The 17,618-nt window shown below is 41.4% G+C and overlaps 2 long non-coding RNA genes and 2 other non-coding genes across 4 annotated transcripts; 2 read left to right on the plus strand and 2 right to left on the minus strand.

Moving 5' to 3' along the window:
• Window positions 1–4,453: 4,453 nt before the first annotated feature.
• On the minus strand, window positions 4,454–5,164 carry LOC149597059 (uncharacterized). The gene is made up of 3 exons (XR_016379404.1): window positions 4,914–5,164; window positions 4,620–4,774; window positions 4,454–4,546 (listed from the first exon to the last, which is right to left on the minus strand). It is a non-coding gene; the product is annotated as an uncharacterized LOC149597059 (long non-coding RNA).
• Window positions 5,165–6,832: 1,668 nt separating this feature from the next.
• On the plus strand, window positions 6,833–6,954 carry TRNAL-CAA (transfer RNA leucine (anticodon CAA)). The gene is made up of 2 exons: window positions 6,833–6,870; window positions 6,909–6,954. It is a non-coding gene; the product is annotated as a tRNA-Leu (tRNA).
• Window positions 6,955–8,120: 1,166 nt separating this feature from the next.
• LOC149597061 (uncharacterized) lies at window positions 8,121–8,836 on the minus strand. The gene is made up of 3 exons (XR_016379402.1): window positions 8,581–8,836; window positions 8,287–8,441; window positions 8,121–8,213 (listed from the first exon to the last, which is right to left on the minus strand). It is a non-coding gene; the product is annotated as an uncharacterized LOC149597061 (long non-coding RNA).
• A 220-nt stretch (window positions 8,837–9,056) lies between these two features.
• On the plus strand, window positions 9,057–9,178 carry TRNAL-CAA (transfer RNA leucine (anticodon CAA)). Its single transcript has 2 exons — window positions 9,057–9,094; window positions 9,133–9,178. It is a non-coding gene; the product is annotated as a tRNA-Leu (tRNA).
• Window positions 9,179–17,618: the final 8,440 nt, after the last annotated feature.

Below are 17,618 nucleotides of genomic sequence, written 5' to 3' on the forward strand. Positions count from 1 at the left end.
CAAGGGGTTTGCTTCCTTCACTCACGATGTGAATCTGTGTATTCTCGTCCTCGTTTGAGGGCGTGGGTTCGAATCCCACTTCTGACACGATGTGTTTTATGAAAATAACTGGAAGAGATGTAATTTTAAAACGTCCAAATTACATAAAACTACGTCAGGATGGCCGAGCGGTCTAAGGCGCCAGACTCAAGGGGCTTAGCTTCCTTCGTTCACGATGTGAATCACTGTATTCTCGTCCTCGTTTGAGGGCGTGGGTTCGAATCCCACTTCTGACACGATGTGTTTTTTGAAAATAACTGGAAGAGATGTAATTTTAAAACGTCCAAATTACCAAATACCACAACAGGATGGCCGAGCTGTCTAAGGCGACAGACTCAAGGGGCTTAGCTTCCTTCGTTCACGATGTGAATTTGTGTATTCTCGTCCTCGTTTTAGGGCGTGGGTTCGAATCCCACTTCTGACACGATGTGTTTTATGAAAATAACTGGAAGAGATGTAATTTTAAAACGTCCAAATTACATAAAACCACGTCAGGAGGGCCGAGCGGTCTAAGGCGCCAGACTCAAGGGGCTTAGCTTCCTTCGTTCACGATGTGAATCGCTGTATTCTGGTCCTCGTTTGAGGGCGTGGGTTCGAATCCCACTTCTGACACGATGTGTTTTATGAAAATAACTGGAAGAGATGTAATTTTAAAACGTCCAAATTACATAAAACCACAACAGGATGGCCGAGCGGTCTTAGGCGACAGACTCAAGGGTTCTTAGTTTCATTGGTTCACGATGTGAATCGCTGTATTCTGGTCTTCGTTTGCGGGGGTGTTTTCGAGTCCCACTTCTGACACGATGTGTTTTATGAAAATAACTGGAAGAGATGTAATTTTAAAACGTCCATATTACATAAAACCACGTCAGGAGGGCCGAGCGGTCTAAGGCGCCAGACTCAAGGGGCTTAGCTTCCTTCGTTTACGATGTGAATCTTTGAATTCTGGTCCGCGTTTGAGGGCGTGGGTTCGAATCCCACTTCTGACACGATGTGTTTTATGAAAATAACTGGAAGAGATGTAATTTTAAAACGTCAAAATTACATAAGGCCACAACAGGATGGCCGAGCGGTCTAAGGCGCCAGAGTCAAGGGGCTTAGCTTCCTTCGTTCACGATGTGAATCTGTGTATTCTGTTCCTCGTTTGAGGGCGTGGGTTCGTATCCCACTTCTGACACGATGTGTTTTATGAAAATAACTGGAAGAGATGTAATTTAAAAACGTCCAAATTACATAAAACCACGTCAGGATGGCCGAGCGGCCTAAGGTGCCAGACTCAAGGGGCTTAGCTTCCTTCGTTCACGATGTGAATCACTGTATTCTCGTCCTCGTTTGAGGGCGTGGGTTCGAATCCCACTTCTGACACGATGTGTTTTTTGAAAATAACTGGAAGAGATGTAATTTTAAAACGTCCAAATTACATAAAACCACGTCAGGAGGGCCGAGCGGTCTAAGGCGCCAGACTCAAGGGGCTTAGCTTCCTTCGTTCACGATGTGAATCGCTGTATTCTGGTCCTCGTTTGAGGGCGTGGGTTCGAATCCCACTTCTGACACGATGTGTTTTATGAAAATAACTGGAAGAGATGTAATTTAAAAACGTCCAAATTACATAAAACCACGTCAGGATGGCCGAGCGGCCTAAGGTGCCAGACTCAAGGGGCTTAGCTTCCTTCGTTCACGATGTGAATCACTGCATTCTCGTCCTCGTTTGAGGGCGTGGGTTCGAATCCCACTTCTGACACGATGTGTTTTTTGAAAATAACTGGAAGAGATGTAATTTTAAAACGTCCAAATTACATAAAACCACAACAGGATGGCCGAGCGGTCTTAGGCGACAGACTCAAGGGTTCTTAGTTTCATTGGTTCACGATGTGAATCGCTGTATTCTGGTCTTCGTTTGCGGGGGTGTTTTCGAGTCCCACTTCTGACACGATGTGTTTTATGAAAATAACTGGAAGAGATGTAATTTTAAAACGTCCATATTACATAAAACCACGTCAGGAGGGCCGAGCGGTCTAAGGCGCCAGACTCAAGGGGCTTAGCTTCCTTCGTTTACGATGTGAATCTTTGAATTCTGGTCCGCGTTTGAGGGCGTGGGTTCGAATCCCACTTCTGACACGATGTGTTTTATGAAAATAACTGGAAGAGATGTAATTTTAAAACGTCAAAATTACATAAGGCCACAACAGGATGGCCGAGCGGTCTAAGGCGCCAGAGTCAAGGGGCTTAGCTTCCTTCGTTCACGATGTGAATCTGTGTATTCTGGTCCTCGTTTGAGGGCGTGGGTTCGTATCCCACTTCTGACACGATGTGTTTTATGAAAATAACTGGAAGAGATGTAATTTAAAAACGTCCAAATTACATAAAACCACGTCAGGATGGCCGAGCGGCCTAAGGTGCCAGACTCAAGGGGCTTAGCTTCCTTCGTTCACGATGTGAATCACTGTATTCTCGTCCTCGTTTGAGGGCGTGGGTTCGAATCCCACTTCTGACACGATGTGTTTTTTGAAAATAACTGGAAGAGATGTAATTTTAAAACGTCCAAATTACATAAAACCACGTCAGGAGGGCCGAGCGGTCTAAGGCGCCAGACTCAAGGGGCTTAGCTTCCTTCGTTCACGATGTGAATCGCTGTATTCTGGTCCTCGTTTGAGGGCGTGGGTTCGAATCCCACTTCTGACACGATGTGTTTTATGAAAATAACTGGAAGAGATGTAATTTAAAAACGTCCAAATTACATAAAACCACGTCAGGATGGCCGAGCGGCCTAAGGTGCCAGACTCAAGGGGCTTAGCTTCCTTCGTTCACGATGTGAATCACTGCATTCTCGTCCTCGTTTGAGGGCGTGGGTTCGAATCCCACTTCTGACACGATGTGTTTTTTGAAAATAACTGGAAGAGATGTAATTTTAAAACGTCCAAATTACATAAAACCACAACAGGATGGCCGAGCGGTCTTAGGCGACAGACTCAAGGGTTCTTAGTTTCATTGGTTCACGATGTGAATCGCTGTATTCTGGTCTTCGTTTGCGGGGGTGTTTTCGAGTCCCACTTCTGACACGATGTGTTTTATGAAAATAACTGGAAGAGATGTAATTTTAAAACGTCCATATTACATAAAACCACGTCAGGAGGGCCGAGCGGTCTAAGGCGCCAGACTCAAGGGGCTTAGCTTCCTTCGTTTACGATGTGAATCTTTGTATTCTGGTCCGCGTTTGAGGGCGTGGGTTCGAATCCCACTTCTGACACGATGTGTTTTATGAAAATAACTGGAAGAGATGTAATTTTAAAACGTCAAAATTACATAAGGCCACAACAGGATGGCCGAGCGGTCTAAGGCGCCAGAGTCAAGGGGCTTAGCTTCCTTCGTTCACGATGTGAATCTGTGTATTCTGGTCCTCGTTTGAGGGCGTGGGTTCGTATCCCACTTCTGACACGATGTGTTTTATGAAAATAACTGGAAGAGATGTAATTTAAAAACGTCCAAATTACATAAAACCACGTCAGGATGGCCGAGCGGCCTAAGGTGCCAGACTCAAGGGGCTTAGCTTCCTTCGTTCACGATGTGAATCACTGTATTCTCGTCCTCGTTTGAGGGCGTGGGTTCGAATCCCACTTCTGACACGATGTGTTTTTTGAAAATAACTGGAAGAGATGTAATTTTAAAACGTCCAAATTACCAAATACCACAACAGGATGGCCGAGCTGTCTAAGGCGACAGACTCAAGGGGCTTAGCTTCCTTCGTTCACGATGTGAATTTGTGTATTCTCGTCCTCGTTTTAGGGCGTGGGTTCGAATCCCACTTCTGACACGATGTGTTTTATGAAAATAACTGGAAGAGATGTAATTTTAAAACGTCCAAATTACATAAAACCACGTCAGGAGGGCCGAGCGGTCTAAGGCGCCAGACTCAAGGGGCTTAGCTTCCTTCGTTCACGATGTGAATCGCTGTATTCTGGTCCTCGTTTGAGGGCGTGGGTTCGAATCCCACTTCTGACACGATGTGTTTTATGAAAATAACTGGAAGAGATGTAATTTTAAAACGTCCAAATTACATAAAACCACAACAGGATGGCCGAGCGGTCTTAGGCGACAGACTCAAGGGTTCTTAGTTTCATTGGTTCACGATGTGAATCGCTGTATTCTGGTCTTCGTTTGCGGGGGTGTTTTCGAGTCCCACTTCTGACACGATGTGTTTTATGAAAATAACTGGAAGAGATGTAATTTTAAAACGTCCATATTACATAAAACCACGTCAGGAGGGCCGAGCGGTCTAAGGCGCCAGACTCAAGGGGCTTAGCTTCCTTCGTTTACGATGTGAATCTTTGAATTCTGGTCCGCGTTTGAGGGCGTGGGTTCGAATCCCACTTCTGACACGATGTGTTTTATGAAAATAACTGGAAGAGATGTAACATGAAGTTTGTTTAGACGAGCAAGAGCCATATTTACAAACAATTCGCATTATTATTGCGTGTCAAAAATCCAAATATCGCGACGCTCTCTGTCACTGTCAGAATTACTACTGTTAGAATTACTATTAAATATTAAATTCTTTTTATAAGGAGTAATTAAAACTTCACCTTTTATCTTCTAAATAGTACTTGTTACGATTAAACGTAAGTTTTAACGTTATTCCGTGTCAAAAATCCAAATATCGCGACTTTCTCTGTCACTGTCAGAAGCCTCTACTCTAAGCCTTGGACTTCTTACAAAACCTTTTTCCAACGATTAACCCCTGTTAGAATTACTATTAAATATTAACTTCTTTTTATAAGGAGTAATTATAACGTCACATTTTATCTTCTAAATAGTACTTGGTACAATTAAACGTTAGTTTTAACATTTGAGAAATTAAATGTGATTGAAACACGAACCGACAGGTTTCGATGGTTACGCGCTCAGGTCTGCTACTGCCAGAGGCTGCTGCTGGTTGGTTCACACAGTGCCACACCCCCAACACTTTACAACCAGTAAAACACTTGCTTTTAAAACAAAGTCATGTGACCGGAAAAGAGATTGTACAGAAACAGAGAAAATAGCAACGTAGCCCACTTGTTTTGCGCTACATCCCGTTTTGCACTGTCAAAGGCTATAGCTTCCGCTCCCTACTTAATTCTCTCTGTAGGCACTCTCTGCTCGGGAATGGAACTACATAGTTAAAAGAATCGAGTACCATGTTTCACAACAATGTAACTTTAAGTATTAATCATTAAACTAAACCTTTCATTATTATATAAAAAAGGACTTGGTTTGCCCAAGCCTGAAAAACAAAACGATAAGAGTTTTTTCCAGTTGACTGAAGCGCGGATATTTTATTTTTCTATATAATTTTAAAGACAATCCGTATTTTACTACTCTTTAGAATTTAATTCAATCTCCTGATTTTACTGGTAATGGATTTATTTCCTATAAATTAATTGAAATAAAAAATTACTTATCTCAGATTTTTCAGGATAAAATTTTACGAAAATGGAATTGTTGAAAAATCTGAGATAAGTAATTTTTTATTTCAATTAATTTATAGGAAATAAATCCATTACCAGTAAAATCAGGAGATTCAATAAAATTCTAAAGAGTAGTAAAATACGGATTGTCTTTAAAATTATATAGAAAAATAAAATATCCGCGCTTCAGTCAACTGGAAAAAACTCTTATCGTTTTGTTTTTCAGGCTTGGGCAAACCAAGTCCTTTTTTATATAATATCTGTTCCTTCAGTCTGCATTTGTATTAATCTATTATAAAACAATTTTTTGCCTGAAATGCGAAATTTTTCACTTCCAGGACGAGGTTAAAAATGGTTCTACACTTCTACTAATTCTTATAAGATACGGCTCACAATTCGTTTTAGAACCCGAGCTTAATAGTCAACTTCAAAACCAACATCCTGCCACGATTTTTAAACTATCAAATCCGTATCTTTTACAGTCCACTCTACGATTACAATTATCCATGACATTGCGTTCACTGCCCTTGTACGTTTACAGTGAGTGGCACCGTGGCCAGTTGTTTTAATAAAAATACCTAGGCCACAGGTCCAGTTTAAAAAAAAAATCCTTATTTCCAACACTGATCCATCTATCCTTATGCCTTACTGAAGGCTACAGTGAAATATCCATGAAGCGTAAGCTTCTATTATAAATCCATGGCCTAAGTAAGGCAACTTAAGCCTTGGTCGAAACTAACATCTAAAATATAAATTAAAAAGGTATCTTAAGTATATAATTTCAACCGAGACACATAATTAAACGAAAAATAGACCCGCCAAAGAAATTTTTAATAAATATAGTGTTATATTTATTGAAAAATATCAAGTTAAAGTTTCAAGGCGGTGAAAGGGCAAATTAGCGTCGTCTACTGTAGAGTAATGAACAATTAGCGTCGTCTGCTGTAGAATAATCTTTTGAGGTACTTACATTTTTAATTAAATTAACATACTTAGACTTAATTAATTTTGATGAAACTTGAAAAAGGCACACCTTGAATAGTTACTTGTTAATTTGAAAGTATTCCGAAACGTAACTTCGCTTTAGTTTTTAAATGATTCGATGTACAGGAGCACCAAAAACCCCATGTTATTCCTATGGGAAAATCGGCGAAAATCTGTGAATTTTCATTTAACATTAAGGGAGGGTGTGGGATCTTATCTAGAAGGGCCTACCGGCCCTCTAGAATTAAATCATGCCCTCATTATTTAATCGATGAACGTAACAAATCCCACTTCTGACACGATGTGTTTTTTGAATATAACTGGAAGAGATGTAATTTTAAAACGTCCAAATTACAAAAAACCACGTCAGGATGGCCGAGCGGCCCAAGGTGCCAGACTCAAGGGGCTTAGCTTCCTTCGTTCACGATGTGAATCGCTGTATTCTGGTCCTCTTTTGAGGGCGTGGGTTCGAATCCCACTTCTGACACGATGTGTTTTATGAAAATAACTGGAAGAGATGTAATTTTAAAACGTCTAAATCACATAAAACCACGTCAGGATGGCCGAGCGGTCTAGGGCGCCAGACTCAAGGGGTTTGCTTCCTTCACTCACGATGTGAATCTGTGTATTCTCGTCCTCGTTTGAGGGCGTGGGTTCGAATCCCACTTCTGACACGATGTGTTTTATGAAAATAACTGGAAGAGATGTAATTTTAAAACGTCCAAATTACATAAAACTACGTCAGGATGGCCGAGCGGTCTAAGGCGCCAGACTCAAGGGGCTTAGCTTCCTTCGTTCACGATGTGAATCACTGTATTCTCGTCCTCGTTTGAGGGCGTGGGTTCGAATCCCACTTCTGACACGATGTGTTTTTTGAAAATAACTGGAAGAGATGTAATTTTAAAACGTCCAAATTACCAAATACCACAACAGGATGGCCGAGCTGTCTAAGGCGACAGACTCAAGGGGCTTAGCTTCCTTCGTTCACGATGTGAATTTGTGTATTCTCGTCCTCGTTTTAGGGCGTGGGTTCGAATCCCACTTCTGACACGATGTGTTTTATGAAAATAACTGGAAGAGATGTAATTTTAAAACGTCCAAATTACATAAAACCACGTCAGGAGGGCCGAGCGGTCTAAGGCGCCAGACTCAAGGGGCTTAGCTTCCTTCGTTCACGATGTGAATCGCTGTATTCTGGTCCTCGTTTGAGGGCGTGGGTTCGAATCCCACTTCTGACACGATGTGTTTTATGAAAATAACTGGAAGAGATGTAATTTTAAAACGTCCAAATTACATAAAACCACAACAGGATGGCCGAGCGGTCTTAGGCGACAGACTCAAGGGTTCTTAGTTTCATTGGTTCACGATGTGAATCGCTGTATTCTGGTCTTCGTTTGCGGGGGTGTTTTCGAGTCCCACTTCTGACACGATGTGTTTTATGAAAATAACTGGAAGAGATGTAATTTTAAAACGTCCATATTACATAAAACCACGTCAGGAGGGCCGAGCGGTCTAAGGCGCCAGACTCAAGGGGCTTAGCTTCCTTCGTTTACGATGTGAATCTTTGAATTCTGGTCCGCGTTTGAGGGCGTGGGTTCGAATCCCACTTCTGACACGATGTGTTTTATGAAAATAACTGGAAGAGATGTAACATGAAGTTTGTTTAGACGAGCAAGAGCCATATTTACAAACAATTCGCATTATTATTGCGTGTCAAAAATCCAAATATCGCGACGCTCTCTGTCACTGTCAGAATTACTACTGTTAGAATTACTATTAAATATTAAATTCTTTTTATAAGGAGTAATTAAAACTTCACCTTTTATCTTCTAAATAGTACTTGTTACGATTAAACGTAAGTTTTAACGTTATTCCGTGTCAAAAATCCAAATATCGCGACTTTCTCTGTCACTGTCAGAAGCCTCTACTCTAAGCCTTGGACTTCTTACAAAACCTTTTTCCAACGATTAACCCCTGTTAGAATTACTATTAAATATTAACTTCTTTTTATAAGGAGTAATTATAACGTCACATTTTATCTTCTAAATAGTACTTGGTACAATTAAACGTTAGTTTTAACATTTGAGAAATTAAATGTGATTGAAACACGAACCGACAGGTTTCGATGGTTACGCGCTCAGGTCTGCTACTGCCAGAGGCTGCTGCTGGTTGGTTCACACAGTGCCACACCCCCAACACTTTACAACCAGTAAAACACTTGCTTTTAAAACAAAGTCATGTGACCGGAAAAGAGATTGTACAGAAACAGAGAAAATAGCAACGTAGCCCACTTGTTTTGCGCTACATCCCGTTTTGCACTGTCAAAGGCTATAGCTTCCGCTCCCTACTTAATTCTCTCTGTAGGCACTCTCTGCTCGGGAATGGAACTACATAGTTAAAAGTATCGAGTACCATGTTTCACAACAATGTAACTTTAAGTATTAATCATTAAACTAAACCTTTCATTATTAAATCATGCCCTCATTATTTAATCGATGAACGTAACAAATCCCACTTCTGACACGATGTGTTTTTTGAATATAACTGGAAGAGATGTAATTTTAAAACGTCCAAATTACAAAAAACCACGTCAGGATGGCCGAGCGGCCCAAGGTGCCAGACTCAAGGGGCTTAGCTTCCCTCGTTCACGATGTGAATTGCTGTATTCTGGTCCTCTTTTGAGGGCGTGGGTTCGAATCCCACTTCTGACAGGATGTGTTTTATGAAAATAACTGGAAGAGATGTAATTTTAAAACGTCTAAATCACATAAAACCACGTCAGGATGGCCGAGCGGTATAGGGCGCCAGACTCAAGGGGTTTGCTTCCTTCACTCACGATGTGAATCTGTGTATTCTCGTCCTCGTTTGAGGGCGTGGGTTCGAATCCCACTTCTGACACGATGTGTTTTATGAAAATAACTGGAAGAGATGTAATTTTAAAACGTCCAAATTACATAAAACTACGTCAGGATGGCCGAGCGGTCTAAGGCGCCAGACTCAAGGGGCTTAGCTTCCTTCGTTCACGATATGAATCTGTGTATTCTGGTCCTCGTTTGAGGGCGTGGGTTCGTATCCCACTTCTGACACGATGTGTTTTATGAAAATAACTGGAAGAGATGAAACTTTAAAACGTCCAAATCACATAAAACCACGTCAGGAGGGCCGAGTGGTCTATGGTGCCAGACTCAAGGGGCTTAGCTTCCTTCGTTCACGATGTGAATCTGTGTATTCTCGTCCTCGTTTTAGGGCGTGGTTTCGAATCCCACTGCTGACACGATGTGTTTTTTGAAAATAACTGGAAGATATGTAATTTTAAAACGTCCAAATTACATAAAACCACGTCAGGATGTCCGAGCGGTCTAAGGCGACAGACTCAAGGGGCTTAGCTTCCTTCGTTCACGATGTGAATCTGTGTACTCTTGTCCTCGTTTGAGGGCGTGGGTTCGAATCCCACTTCTGGCACGATGTGTTTTATGAAAATAACTGGAAGAGATGTAATTTTAAAACGTCCGAATTACATAAAACCACAACAGGATGGCCGAGCGGCCTAAGGTGCCCGACTCAAGGGGCTTAGCTTCCTTCGTTCACGATGTGAATCACTGTATTCTCGTCCTCGTTTGAGGGCGTGGGTTCGAATCCCACTTCTGACACGATGTGTTTTTTGAAAATAACTGGAAGAGATGTAATTTTAAAACGTCCAAATTACATAAAACCACGTCAGGATGGTCGAGCGGTCTAAGGCGACAGACTCAAGGGGCTTAGCTTCCTTCGTTCACGATGTGAATCTGTGTACTCTTGTCCTCGTTTGAGGGCGTGGGTTCGAATCCCACTTCTGGCACGATGTGTTTTATGAAAATAACTGGAAGAGATGTAATTTTAAAACGTCCAAATTACATAAAACCACGTAAGGGGGGCCGAGCGGTCTAAGGCGCCAGACTCAACAGGCTTAGCTTACTTCGTTCACGATGTGAATCTGTGTATTCTGGTCCTCGTTTGAGGGCGTGGGTTCGAATCCCACTTCTGACACGATGTGTTTTATGAAAATAACTGGAAGAGATGTAACTTTAAAACGTCCAAATTACATAAAACCACGTCAGTATGGCCGAGCGGTCTAAGGCGCCAGACTCAATGGGCTTAGCTTCCTTCGTTCACGATGTGAATCTGTGTATTCTGGTCCTCGTTTGAGGGCGTGGGTTCGAATCACACTTCTGACACGATGTGTTTTATGAAAATAACTGGAAGAGATGTAATTTTAAAACGTCCAAATTACATAAAACTACGTTAGGATGGCCGAGCGGTCTAAGGCGCCAGACTCAAGGGGCTTAGCTTCCTTCGTTCACGATGTGAATCAGTGTATTCTGGTCCTCGTTTGAGGGCGTGGGTTCGTATCCCACTTCTGACACGATGTGTTTTATGAAAATAACTGGAAGAGATGAAACTATAAAACGTCCAAATTACATAAAACCACGTCAGGAGGGCCGAGCGGTCTATGGTGCCAGACTCAAGGGGCTTAGCTTCCTTCGTTCACGATGTGAATCTGTGTATTCTCGTCCTCGTTTTAGGGCGTGGTTTCGAATCCCACTGCTGACACGATGTGTTTTTTGAAAATAACTGGAAGATATGTAATTTTAAAACGTCCAAATTACATAAAACCACGTCAGGATGGCCGAGCGGCCTAAGGTGCCAGACTCAAGGGGCTTAGCTTCCTTCGTTCACGATGTGAATCACTGTATTCTGGTCCTCGTTTGAGGGCGTGGGTTCGAATCCCACTTCTGACACGATGTGTTTTATGAAAATAACTAGAAGAGATGTAATTTTGAAACGTCCAAATTACACAAAACCACGTCAGTATGGCCGAGCGGTCTAAGGCGCCAGACTCAAGGGGCTTAGCTTCCTTCGTTCACGATGTGAATCTGTGTATTCTCGTCCTCGTTTGAGGGCGTGGGTTCGAATCCCACTTCTGACACGATGTCTTTTTGAAAATAACTGGAAGAGATGTAATTTTAAAACGTCCAAATTACATAAAACTACGTCAGGATGGCCGGGCGGTCTAAGGCGCCAGACTCAAGGGGCTTAGCTTTCTTCGTTCACGATGTGATGTAAGGGCAGAGATAATGTTTTTCTAGTTGGTTGGTTGTTACAAAGGTTACTTCAAAAATGCCCGGGTGACCGCTAAGTTTACACTATTGGGGCTTGCGGGGAAAACAGATATTTAAAATATGGTTCGTTGTCTAGGGGTTTTACGAATGGTTGATGAAATAATAAAAAGAGGTTTTTCAGGGTTGCCAAAGAATAACAATTTTTAATTACGTCTTAGCTTAAATGAATTAATTACTAAATCACCTTAAGGGTGGACCATGGTCATGGCAACATGATGGCGATACGGGCCATCATAACGGGGTGCAAGTTTAGAAGAGAAAAACTCTGACGCGTTGGAGAGATAATGGGTTTTCTTATAAATTAGGGAGCCTACTTCAAACTCTAAATCTCTATGATGCTTATCATATTGGACTTTTTGAGCGGTCTGGGCTTTACGAATGCTATCCTGAGCTTCTTTCAGAGCGGCTTGAATCTTTGGTTGAATGGTTAATCCATATACCATAGATGTCTCCCCATTGTCATAATAATCGGGATTATGGGTGGTTAAAGGGGTCGCGGCTGTCCGCATTTCGCGCCCAAACATAAGAAAAGAGGGGGTAAAACCCGTACTGTCTTGGACAGCGGATCTTATAGCCATGGCAAACTGCTGTAAACCACGGTCCCATTCCTGCTGGTTACCATAAATATAGGATGATATCATCGTGCCAATGGTACGATTATAACGCTCGGTAGGGTTCGACTGAGGCGAATAGACCGAGGTGCATCTGTGTTTGATTTGAAGTTTTTCAAACACATTTTCAAAAAGGTTGCTAATGAACTGGCTTCCATTGTCACTTACTACGGTGGCAGGGAGACCATACCTAGAGAAAACATCGTCCACTAAGTGGCGCACAATAGGTGGCGTGGTAGCTTTCTTTAGTGGAAAGATCTCCACCCACTTGGTGAGATAATCTGATACGACTAGGATGTATTTAAAACCTCGTTTGGAACGTGGAAAGGGGCCTTTAAGGTCAATAGATAAAACTGCCCATGGGGTACCTATTTCGCTTGGTTTCATTAACCCTGGAGGGGGCTGGTTTGGTGCTTTGTGAGTTTGACAGATGGAACAAGAGCGAATATAATTCACTACATCCAACGTCATTCCGTCCCACGTGTATTGGCTTTGGATTCTTTTAAGCGTTTTCTTGATTCCAAAATGGCCAGATGAGGGAATGTCGTGGCTAATATGTAAAAGTCTAGCTTTAAGAGCGGACGGGAGGAGTATTTTGAAATTATCCCACCCATAGGGGTCAATAGTTCCGGTGTCTTTGAATAATATCTTGTCTCTAATATCGCATTGGGGAGCCTTGAGTTGTATCCAGGCGCTAAGTTCTTGATTCTGGGGCAACTCATTATCTTCCAAATAGTGGATTAGTGGGCCTAATTTTTCATCGGCGCGCTGGGCTTCAATTAATTCCTGATTGTCAAATTTGACTAAACGGGGTTGGGGTGCTGTAGCAGTAAGGGCAGAAATGTGTCCTTCCTCTAAACCTTCTGGAATTCTGGATAGTGTGTCCGCGACAACATTGTTGTTTCCGGGGACGTGTGAGATGGTTAAATCGAACGACTGGAGACGTGCGTTCCAGCGGGCAAATTTGCCTGTCGGGTCTGGGGCCTTATGAAGCCACTTAAGGGCGCTGTTATCAGTAAAAAGTTCAAAATGCGTTCCCTCTATATAGGGTCGGAAAGTTTCAACTGCAAATAAAACGCCTAATGCCTCTCGCTCGGCGGCACTTAATGATGTACTGGCGTATTGAACGACGCATTTCTTTCCGTTTATTTTCTGACTAAGAACTGCCCCTAAGCCTACATTTGAGGCGTCCGTGTGGACAATAAAAGGGAAATTATAATCTGGGGTACAGAGAATAGGCGCGGAACCAAGTTTAGATTTTAATATTTGAAACACGGTTTCCTGTTCCTCCGACCAATTCCAGGTAATATCTTTGTGTAAAAGATGGTTTAAAGGGCTCGCAATCTTGGCAAAGTTCTCTACGAAACGACGGTAATATGAAGCCATCCCCAAGAAGCGACGTAATTGTCTAACGTTCTTGGGGGCGGGGAATTCTCGAATGGTAGCCGTCTTTTCGGGGTCTACCTGAATTCCAGATTCGGAAACAATGTGGCCTAAAATTTTTGCTTCTTCCTGGCAAAACTGAGTTTTTGACGCTTTAATAGTTAGTCCGGCCTTCATCAGCCGATCAAAAACTTCACCGAGGGTTTGCAAATGACTTTCAAAGTCTAGAGAGGCTATTATCAGGTCATCCAGATACGCACACACGCCACGACCTGATAAATCTAAAAATAGGGCGTTTACCATGCGTTGGAACGTCGCTGGCGCGTTTGTAAGACCAAACATTAGGACTTTGGGTCTAAAAAGACCTTTGTGCGTAACAAACGCAGCCATGTCCCGGTGTGCCTCATGCAGGGGGACCTGCCAATAGCCAGCTCTCATGTCTAAAGTGGTAATGAACTTGGGATTTTGCATTGATTCGAGGATATCGTCGATTCGGGGTAGAGGATATACGTCTCTACGGGTGACATTATTTAATTTACGATAATCGATACAAAGCCTCGATCCACCATCCTTTTTAGGGATGATGATTATGGGACTGGCCCAAGGGCCATTGGCCGGCTCGATAATATCCTGCTCAAGCATTTCGTTCAGGGTTTTATCTATTAAAATCCTCTTAGGGTGTGAGACACGGTAAGGGGGGACAGAAATTGCCCGGGGGTTCGTTAGCACAATGTAGTGTTCTACTGAAGCCGTGCGGCCAGGTACAGTGGAAAATATAGATTTATATTTGTCTACAAGTTGTTCTAAAGATTGCATTTGATCGGGGGGTAACGACGCCGTTTTTAAGGCTTCAGTGATACCCTCGTGGTCGATTTATCAATTTGGATCCGCGTGGACGGATTCTTCAAGCATTAAACTATTGATAGCTGCTAACCTGCATACACTACCGTGATTTTTGGCGGCAAAACCATGAGAAAAATAAAATTGACGATCAAGAGAATCTTTATAACAAAAACTATTGCTACCATAATCAACTAACATGCCTACATGACGCAAGAGGTCTTTACCTAAAATACATTGGTAATTTAGACCAGAAACATAAACTGCTTGAAAGGTAACTTGCTTCCGAGGAAGACAAAACGGTAGAGAAACCGCTCCATGAGTGGTTAAAAGAGTGCCGTCAGGCTGGTCGAGAGCTAACAACCCTGTATTAATAGTTGGATAACCCAATTCTTCTAAAATAGGTTTTAAATTAGTGTGTAAAATAGTGTGTGTTGAACCTGGGTCTATAAGAGCTGAACAAGGTAGTGTTCCTAAAAATATATCCAAAAAGTCTTGAGATACCGGGGGAGATGCTAAAGATTCGTGAGTGGGATTAGTATTTACTTCATTGGGGTTGTTTATGAATGCGCAGGCCGGTCTCCCACCCCGCTGGGAGCCGCCTGATTCAAGTTTCCCGAAGTTGAGGGAGAAGTTTGGTTACGTGGAGGATTTACAGTGTTGTTGGTAAGGGAGGGTCCAAAGGACCGGTTATTTCTGTTGGGACAACCTGGGCTGATATGACCCTCTCTTCCACAGGTGTGGCAAGTAGGGTCAAAGCGAGGACGAATATTAGTAGCGGCTTGGGACGCTTGATTGGAATTTGGGGAAACACCATAATTACCTCTAGATTGGCTAGGCTGAATAGACTGGTTATTGGAACTATTTGAACTAAAAGGGGGTTCGGGCTCCATCTATTGGAATTCGGTTTGGGCTCAGTCTTCTGAGATAGGGTGGTATTTTGTACTACATTAGCGCTAGGGGGCTTAACATCACTTCGCTTTTGTTTATTCAGAGATCTTTCTATACTGGAAGCGTCATCTAGTAAATCTCGTAGGTTATCATAGGTCTTCGTTTCAAGATAGGGTTTTATGTCGTCTCTAAGATTTTTGAAAACGTTTTTCACCTGCTTTTTCTCAGTTAGGGGCTTTATAAGCTGACTAAACAATTTAAGTTGGGCTTCGGCATATTCATGCACTGATTCGTGCGCCCTTTGAATCCTATCACATATTTTATTTTTGATATGCTCATCATTCTCGCGCCTTTCGAACCTGGTTCGAAGGGCCTGTTCAAATTGAGCAAAAGTGAGAAAGTCAGGCTGGGTGAAAAACCATTCTTGTGCTGGACCTGTTAAAAGGGTCGGGACCCACTGTTAAACAAAGGTAGCTTCGGGGACGTTAGAAGTTAACCTCATTTGATTAACCCTCCTAAGAAATACTTTCGGACCAGGGTCCGTGGGGTTACCTGCATAGGTGGGAGCTGGTAAAGGATTAGAATACATAAAAGGCGTTGGCGGGGGGTGATAAGGGGGCTGAGAAAACGTAGAGGCGCTCGCTAAGCTTCCTCCAGCGGGTAGATAGGTTTGATTAGTTATATGTGCCTGATTATTGTTTGGGATATTCTACAGGGCCGGTAGGCCCTTGTAGATATGACTTGATACTCCTTTGTAACGTTAAAGCAAAATTCACATGCTTTTACCAATTTTCCTATGGAGATTAACATGGGGTTTTTCGTGATATTTAGCCACCTCTAACTGAAAAACTAGAGCGAAGTTACTTTTCGGAATACTTTTAATTTAACAATTAAGTATTCAGGGTGTGCCTTTTGCAAGTGTCATCAAAAACAATTAAGTCTAAGTATGTTAATTTTAGTTAATTCTGAAAGTACGTCAAAAAATTACTTTTGGGTCAGAAGTAAGCCTAACCTTATAGCGCGCTTAAACCTATTTCTTCATTTCGTTCTCGTTGACAACTAAAAGGGCCTAGTTTTGTGCGTGCTAACAAGTTACTTAATCGAGATAAACCTTTGAACTAAACTTAATCGAGATAAACCTTTGAACTAAACTTAATCGAGATAAACCTTTGAACTAAACTTAATCGAGATAAACCTTTGAACTAAACTTAATCGAGATAAACCTTTGAACTAAACTTAATCGAGATAAACCTTTGAACTAAACTTAATCGAGATAAACCTTTGAACTAAACTTAATCGAGATAAACCTTTGAACTAAACTTAATCGAGATAAACCTTTGAACTAAACTTAATCGAGATAAACCTTTGAACTAAACTTAATCGAGATAAACCTTTGAACTAAACTTAATCGAGATAAACCTTTGAACTAAACTTAATCGAGATAAACCTTTGAACTAAACTTAATCGAGATAAACCTTTGAACTAAACTTAATCGAGATAAACCTTTGAACTAAACTTAATCGAGATAAGCCTTTGAACTAAACTTAATCGAGATAAGCCTTTAAACTAAACTTAATCGAGATAAGCCTTTAAAATAAACTTAATCGAGATAAGCCTTTAAACCAAACTTAATCGAGATAAGCCTTTAAAATAAACTCAATCGAGATAAGCCTTTAAACTAAACTTAATCGAGATAATCCTTCAAACTAAACTTAATCGAGATAAGCCTTTAAACTAAACTTAATCGAGATAAGCCTTTAAACTAAACTTAATCGAGATAAGCCTTTAAACTAAACTTAATCGAGGATAAGCCTTTAAACTAAACTTAATCGAGATAAGCCTTTAAACTAAACTTAATCGAGATAAGCCTTTAAACTAAACTTAATCGAGATAAGCCTTTAAACTAAACTTAATCGAGATAAGCCTTTAAACTAAACTTAATCGAGATAAGCCTTTAAACTAAACTTAATCGAGATAAGCCTTTAAACTAAACTTAATCGAGATAAGCCTTTAAAATAAACTTAATCGAGATAAGCCTTTAAAATAAACTTAATCGAGATAAGCCTTTAAACTAAACTTAATCGAGATAGGCCTTTAAACTAAACTTAATCGAGATAAGCCTTTAAACTAAACTTAGTCGAGATAAGCCTTTAAACTAAACTTAATCGAGATAAGCCTTTAAACAAAACTTAATCGAGATAAGCCTTTAAACTAAACTTAATCGAGATAAGCCTTTAAACTAAACTTAATCGAGATAAGCCTTTAAA

Source organism: Phalangium opilio, unplaced genomic scaffold (assembly GCF_054372755.1).
Source record: "Phalangium opilio isolate 3A_F unplaced genomic scaffold, DU_Popi_V2 ptg000390l_1, whole genome shotgun sequence".
Lineage (NCBI taxonomy): Eukaryota > Metazoa > Arthropoda > Arachnida > Opiliones > Phalangiidae > Phalangium > Phalangium opilio.